Source organism: Nicotiana tabacum, chromosome 15 (assembly GCF_000715075.1).
Source record: "Nicotiana tabacum cultivar K326 chromosome 15, ASM71507v2, whole genome shotgun sequence".
Taxonomy (NCBI): Eukaryota; Viridiplantae; Streptophyta; class Magnoliopsida; order Solanales; family Solanaceae; genus Nicotiana; species Nicotiana tabacum.
This window is the reverse complement of record NC_134094.1, coordinates 99,521,063-99,528,884: the sequence shown is the minus strand read 5'-3', so window position 1 is coordinate 99,528,884 and position 7,822 is coordinate 99,521,063.

The following is a 7,822-nucleotide window of genomic DNA, read 5'->3' as shown; positions in this document are numbered from 1 at the left end:
TTGTTCACCACAAAGTGATTGGTTTCACAAATTTGGTCCACATACCCTGGTAAGTTGTATACCCTTTGGATAGCTTCCTTAGAGAAATCGAGCTTTTTCTTTCTGACTGTACACACATTGTCCTCATGTTCCGAGCAATTCACATAGAATTCCCTAACAACGGCCAAATTGGCCTCGTTAGGTTCTTCAAAGAACACTCCCAATCCCCGCCGGACTAATTCATCATGAATTTTGGGATAATCATTGAGGAGAGTTCCGATGTCTATTCCCCTTTCAGGAACTGGCTTTTTGTCTGTCTTGCTATGGAACCGGTCTTGGGCCTCGCAAGAGACAAACTTGTTTTGATCATATGGGCGAGAGGATGCGGAAGCATACGACCTATAAGTGCCTACATCTTTCGATTTGGACGTGCCTGTTTGCCTACCGGTGGACGTGCTTGAGGTTTTTATTTTCTTTGATGTGGCCATATCCACCTTAAACAACCCACACAATTATCATATATTGTACAACTCTTCGTACCAATAGATTACTCATACTTCACCCATATGGTGGCCACAAAACTACACCACACATTGCCGTGTTAAGTATCCACCCCATTAATATTAGAATATCCCCTTGTTACCAGTTCACCCAAGTAAATTAAAGTGGATTATCATTGGGTGACCAACAATTGCTATAACATACTACAATACCCACATAATCCCCATTGTGGCATTTAATCGATCATTTCACATGCATAGTTGTTATTATTCCCACAAACAAACATTTAGCCCTAGGTTGACTACACCAACAACCAATTCATATGCATAGCAACCTACATGTCATCATCCTTTGTGACACCCCTTCTTTGACCCACCAATTTTCTAAAGAAAATAATGAAAAAGAGAAAATAATGTACATACCTAAAAATCCCAAGTGAGGACGATGCAGCAGGTGGGCTAGGGTAGAGGAAGGGGGAGAGAGAGAGTGAGAGAGGGAGATGGGGAGTGGGGTTCAGGCAAGAGAGTGAGAGAGGGGGCGAAAGCGGGTTAGGGTTAAGTGTTTTAAGAGAATAGATAAAGGGGGAAAAGAGAGAAAAAACTTAGAGTGTGGGGTCAAAATTTGGGTTAAAAGAAAAAGGTTAGAAAACTTACCCGTGCACATTCAGGTGCGCATCCAGGTCAAAACATGTGTCGTGCCGCACACCTGCCAGAGTTTCTTTGACACATGTGCGCCCATATGCGTGCTCAAGCCTTCTTGTGCGCGGCCGCGCACACTCAGACGTGCCGACGACAATTTGTGCACGTTCAAGTGAGCGGTGAACCCCTCCAGGTGCGCTACAACGCACTTATACATGCACAAAATGCCCTTTGAAGGCCTTAACTATACCAATCCACAAAATATGCATCCCCTCAACCACCAACTCACACTATACACTAAATTTACCTAGCCTAAACTACAAAGAAAAAAAAATCAAACTAGTAGAAAGGTTAGAGGTAGTTCTGAGTTATAGTCATCAGCTTAACTCAGTATGGCACACTAAACTTATTATAATGCTCGAGGATTGCTTAGCAAATCCTCCAACAAGATACAGTTTTAACCTTTGCCCGTTCACCTTGAAACTCTCCGTTCCCTACATGTTTTGGGACCTCAATCGCCCTATATGGTGATACATGTTTCACCACATACGGTCCCATCCATCTTGACTTGAATTTTTCGGGGAATAATCTGAGTATACTATTGTATAGCAAGACCTTCTCCCCTTCATGAAATTCATTTGGTTTAATGAGACGGTCATGTTATTTCTTCATATTTTCCTTGAAAATTCGCGCATTCTCATGCGCGTCTAATCTAAATTCCTCCAGCTTATTCATCTGTGACATTCTGTGTTCATCTGCAAGACTAAGATCAAGATTAAGAAATTTTATTGCCCAATAAACCTTATGCTTTATCTCCACATGTAAGTGACATGACTTTCCATATACCGGCTTGAAGGGTGAAGTCCTTATGGTTGTTTTGAACGCTGTTCTATATGCCCATATAGCTTTATCTAACTTTATTGACCAATCTTTTCTGGAAGCACTATCCATTTTTTCTAAAATCTTTTTGAGTTCACGGTTAGATACTTCTACTTTGAGCATGATATGAGGTTCCTATTTTATGAGTTACCCCATATTTAGACAGCAGTGTGGCAAACTATTTAGTGATAAAATATGACCCATTATCACTGATGATGACTCGGGGAGCTCCAAAGCGGGTGAAGATGTTCTTCCGCAGGAATGCACATACTACCCGAGCATCGTTTGTCCTAGTAAGGATTGCCTCGACCCATTTGGAGACGTAGTCAACGGCTACCAGGATATACTCATATGAATTGAATTGATATTTTTAACTTCAATACTACACGGGGGGGGGGAGTGATTTGTGTAGTACTCAATTTTTTGCCTAAACTGATTATAGAAGGACCGGGTTCTTCTATGTATTCCTTAACCTGCTATTGCTGAAATAGTAAATGCGGAAAGTAAAGAACACAAGTATTTTACGTGGAAAATACCTGTCTCAAAAGGTGAAAAAACACGACCTACTTCTCAGTAGTATTTTTCCAAACTCTCTACTAAATCACTGAGCCAAAAACTGCATTTACAAAACACTTTTGTAAACCTAGGAACTCTAATCCCGTTGTGGCAACCAGCCTCTAACTGCTGCGACAACTTCAAGTTAACTCTAACTTAAATACTCTGAGTACTTATTACAATTGCCTCTAGATAAAGCTGAAAGGTACAATATGAAAACACCTACTACAATTGAACTAGAATAAAAGACAGACACTTGGAGCTGGTTCTTCTATCTGGTTCTTGTAGCTTCGGGTTTGCTCACTTGAATCACACACGAATTGCTTGCAAAATGCCTTGCCATTTTGCTCTCAATTCACGTTTAACTTCTGCTTGTGTGCATCCTTGTAGAATGAGAACATCCTGCGATTTATAGAGTTAGTAGAGTAGAAAATAACTAGAGTTCTAATGCTACTCTTCCTTGGTGGAAGAGTTCTAGTTGATCTCAACTTCTAACTCCCCCCTTGTCTTGGATAGTGTTCTCTTTGATTAAGGAGTCCTTCTCCTTATCAATTATGTAACCTTTTCAATCGGTAGATATCAATTTTACCAAGTTAAGCTTATCTCTTTCACGTGCATCCCACATGCTCGAATCTGCCCGTGTCTATGTACACAAGGGATGGACTTAGTTCATGCCTGAGCTTCCTTTGTCAATCTTCAAAACTAACCTTCACTTGGGCCAACAGGGATGATGTGAAGGGACCCATAAAATCGATGCCCCATATATCGAAGACTTCACATACTAGAATGGAATTTAGGGGCATCTAATCCCTCTTGCTAATGATACCTATCTGTTGGCGCTTGTCACATGTAGCGACATAAGCTCTTGCGTCCTTGTATAAGGATGACCAGTAATAACTGGCTTCCATTACTTTTGATGTTGTCCTATTTCCTCCATAGTGCCCTCCAACTGCTCCATCATGACAGCGGGATAGTATGTTTTCCATTTCTCCTTCCAGTACGCATCTCCGAATCATGCCATCTGTGCACAATTTAAACAAAAATGAGTCATTCCAGAAGTAGTTTTTTACCTCGCTTTGCAGCTTCCTCTTCTGGTCAGAGGACAAGTCATGTGGTAGTCACCTACTGGCCAAAAGGTTAGCTATGTTAGCATACCATGGCGGTCTATTGGAGACTGCTACAATCAAAAAAATCTGCTCTTCCGGGAACTCTTCCCTAATATCCACAGTTTTAATAAGTGGTTTCTCTAATCGTGACAGGTGGTCAGCCAATTGGTTTTTTGTGCCCTTCTTGTCCTTGATTTTAAGATCGAACTCTTGCAGCAATAATACCCACCGCATTAGGAGCAATTTTAACTTTTTCTTGCTTAGCAGATATTTCAGTGTTGAGTGGTCAGTATGTACTATCACCTTGCTCCCCACTAGATAAGATCTGAACTTGTCGAAAGCAAAGACCACTGCGAAGAACTCCTTCTCCGTGGTAGCATAGTTTACCTGGGCATCATTCAAATTTCGGCTTGCATAGTAGATGGGTCTGAATATTTTGTCTCTTCTCTGCCCCCACTGCCACATCACTGGCGTCGCACATAATCTCAAAGTGTTCGCTCCAATCAGGAGTTACCATTATGGGGGCACTCACTAGCTTTTCCTTGATCAACTCGAATGCTCGGAGGCACTCTACATCAAACACAAACATAACATCCTTGGAAAGTAATGTCGTTAAAGGCTTGGTGATGCTGGAGAAATTCTTGATGAATCTTCTATAAAATTCTGCATGCCCAAGAAAGCTTATAATGCTTTTCATTAAAGTTGGTGGTAGGAGCTTAGTAATCATATCAACTTTAGCTTTGTCGACTTCGATGCCTTCAGTTGTAACTTTGTGGCCTAAAACTATTCCCTCATTGACCATGAAGTGGCACTTTTCCTAGTTGAGTACTAGGCGAGTGTCTTCACATCGTTTCAGTACAAGCTCTAGATTCCTCAAACAATCCCTGAAGTCATCCCCAAAGAGAGTAAAGTCATTTATGAACACCTCCAGACATTTCCCATTCAAATCTGAAAAAATTGACATCATGCACCTCTGAAAAGTACCTGGCGCATTGCAAAGTCCAAAAGGCATTCTTTGGATGCAAAGATTCCTGAAGGGCAGGTAAATGTGATTTTCTCAATATCTTCAGAAGCAATGGAAATTTGATTGTACCATGAATAGCCATCTAAACAATAGCATCTGCGCCCCGCCACCTTCTCCAGCATCTGATCAATGAAAGACATAGGAAAATGATGTTTCATCATTGTGCCATTCATCCTTCGATAGTATATGCACATCCTCTAACCGGTGACAGTTCTGGTAGGGATTAGTTTGTTGTCCTCATTCTTCACTATAGTCATGCCCTTTTTTTTCGGCACAACCTATACGGGGCTGATCCATTGGCTGTCGGAGATGGAAAATATTATACCAACATCCAGCAGTTTGAGTATCTCTTTTTGTACCACTTCCTCTAAGTTTTTATTCAGCTTGCGTTGGGACTGCAGTACCAGTTTTCTACCTTCTTCCAAAATAATCATGTACATGCAGATTGCAGGGCTAATTATCTAAATATCAGCTATGCTCCAACCGATTACTTTTTTGTGCTTCTGCAATAATTCCACTAGTATGTGTTCATGTTCACCTATCAAATCAGCAGAAACAATCACAGAAAAAATTGTTAGTCTCCAAAAAAGTATATTTTAAATGTGTTGGGAGTACTTTCAACTCTAGTTCTGGCTTTCTCAAATTTCTCTACATCTACCACTTGGTTTTCATCCTCCAATACCTCAGCTTTTTTCTTGATTTCAGGGTCTTCATCCTCTGATGTACTCGATTGAGTAATGCATCTTTCTAATGAATCACCTACCAGCTTATCCAGCTTGTGTTGTTCAGCTAACTCTCCTACCATATCTAGTTTGAAACATGTATAGGCAGATGCCTATCATATGGGTATTTCATCATTCTTTTCATTTAAAACATCATCTTTTCGTTTCCTACTCTTAGCATGAGCTGACCCTCATATATGTCAAGAATAGTCCGGCCAGTGCAAAGTAGTGGTCTTCCTAAAATTAGAGGTACCTCTTTATTCACTTTCATGTCTACAACAATGAAGTCTACAGGGAAGACAAATTTCTCCACCATCCCTAATTATACCCTCGGGTATAATAGTGGTCTGATCAGCCAGTTGCAATGACAGTGGCACAGATTTTATTAATCCCAGTTCTCCTTCCAATTTCATGAAAACAGACAATGGCATCAAGTTAATGGATGCACCTGAGTCGCACAAGGCTTTGTCAAAATTTTCACTCCCCAACGAGCAGGGTATAGTGAAGCTGCTAGGATCCCCACACTATTGAGGAATTTTATTCTATATGATGGCACTACAATGTGCATTAAGTTTGACCACTATCATTTCCTCTAGCTTCCTTTTACTCGAAAGGATTTCCTTCAAAATTAGGTATAGGCAGGCATTTGGGTTAGCACCTCGGTGAATGGGATGTCCACATACAACTGTTTGAGCATCTCTAAGAATTTTCCAAAGCATCTATCTATTTTCTCCCACTTCGTCTTCTGAGGAAAGGGTAACACTGGCATATACTTGCTTTTTTCAACTTCACTGTTTGACGTTTGCTTATCGTATTCCTTCTCGTTGATATTCTCTATGGCCAAAGACTCAACAATTTTCTGCTCTTCTACTATTTTGGCTGAGCCATTCACCCTTTCAACCTTTGGTTTTGCAATAGGATCTGCTAACATTTTCCCACTCCTGAGAGACACCACCTTGATCATCTGTTTTGGGTTCTTCTCAATGTCAGAAGGCAGAGTCCCAGGAGCCCTTTCAGATAATAAACTTGCAATCCCATTTGTCTTTCTAAATTTCGGATGGTCGTGCCCTGCTCCCAGATGGTTGTGCCCTGTTCCCTAATGGTTGTGCCTTGAGTCTCAAGTTTCTCATCCGATTTGCTTATAAATTCCTTCATTAGATCTTCTAGACTTGAGTTGTTGGGTTGTGGAGGCTGGTACTATTGCCTTCATTGATTTTGGAAACCAGGAGGTCCCTGCACAAATGCTCTGGGATTTTGCTGTTGCCATGAGTTTCAGCTACCACTTGAAGAACTCCATGAGAACCCTGGATGTCTCTGTCCCATAGATTGAAATTGTTGCCTCCTTCGTAGTTGCCTCTGTTGAAATTCTCCAATGCCTTCACTTCTTCCTCTGCAGTAGAAGTTTGACATGCATGAGTCGGGTGTCCCATTTCACAAATATCACATCCCAACTGTAGTTGATTTTGCACCTGGGCTATTGTTAATTGCTTGATGTCCTTAGCCATAGATGCAATCTGGGTTTACATTGCTATAGATGATTCTACTTGGTGCACCCCCGCTGACCTTCTTCGATCACCTTGGTCAGTAGACCATTGTTCTGCGTCTTCAGATAGTTTATTCAGGAATGTGACAATCTCTTCTAGAGTTTTCTTCATCAGAGGGCCTCCAACTACACTATTCAATAATCTCCTTGATGAAGGAGTTAACCTGTCCCAGAAATTTTGGAGTTGCATCCATTGCTCTATTCCATTATGAGGGCACCTCCACAACAACTCCTTAAACCTTTCACATACCTCGAACACTGTCTCCCCTTCTCCTTGGCTGAAATTGTGAATCTCCTTCTTCATCCTTCTAGTCTTAGCAGGAGAGAAGTATTTTTCTAGGAACTTGGTAGTCATCTCCTCCCATTACGGATAGACCATGTGGGTAAACTTCTTAGCCACTGCTTTGCATCATCCTTTAGTGAGAAAGGGAGTGCTATGAGGTAAATAGATAACATCACGTGATGCTCCATTATAGCGGAATGTGTTCATGATTTCATCAAAGTTCATCAGATTGGTTGTTAGGATCTTCATTGGGTTTGCCTCTGAAAATAAAGTTGTTCTGAATGGTCTGGATGACTCCCTGCATGAGTTCAAAATTGTTAGCATCAATGGGCTGGGGCCTCACACTGGATTATCGTTGGTTATAGACCGGTTTGGAATAATCTCCTAGAGACCTCCCAGGCCTGGGGGCACATTTTCAAACTCGTTTTCAACCAGGGGTCGGTTGAGATTGAATCTTCGACCTTCTTCAACCGTTTCCTCAGCAGCTCCAAGGGCTGCTTCAGCTGCTACTCGTGCAACCTGTTGTTGTGCTGCCTCTCTTGCAGCTAAGTCCACTTCCTTTTCATTGTTCACCATTGTATTTTGAGTTAAA